This window comes from Penaeus monodon, chromosome 25 (assembly GCF_015228065.2).
Source record: "Penaeus monodon isolate SGIC_2016 chromosome 25, NSTDA_Pmon_1, whole genome shotgun sequence".
Lineage (NCBI taxonomy): Eukaryota > Metazoa > Arthropoda > Malacostraca > Decapoda > Penaeidae > Penaeus > Penaeus monodon.
In genome coordinates, this window is record NC_051410.1 from 13,060,996 (window position 1) to 13,061,224 (window position 229).

Genomic DNA, 229 nt, shown 5'->3' on the forward strand with positions numbered 1-229 from the left:
TTCAGAGCCGTCTCCAACCTCCTACAGACTTAATCACAGCTCCGGCCCTTATCAATGGCAGGCCGGCGCGACGTCCCCGCGTGATGTGCATACTGCCGATCGCGCTATTGAATGACAGCGGCCATTGAGGGTGTGAATGCCTGCCTCTCTCTGCTCCTGCTGTTTCCGTCTCTGCTTTTAGCATGAATTCTCCCGGTGTAAATGGCTTGCTTGATTTTTGAGGCGAATT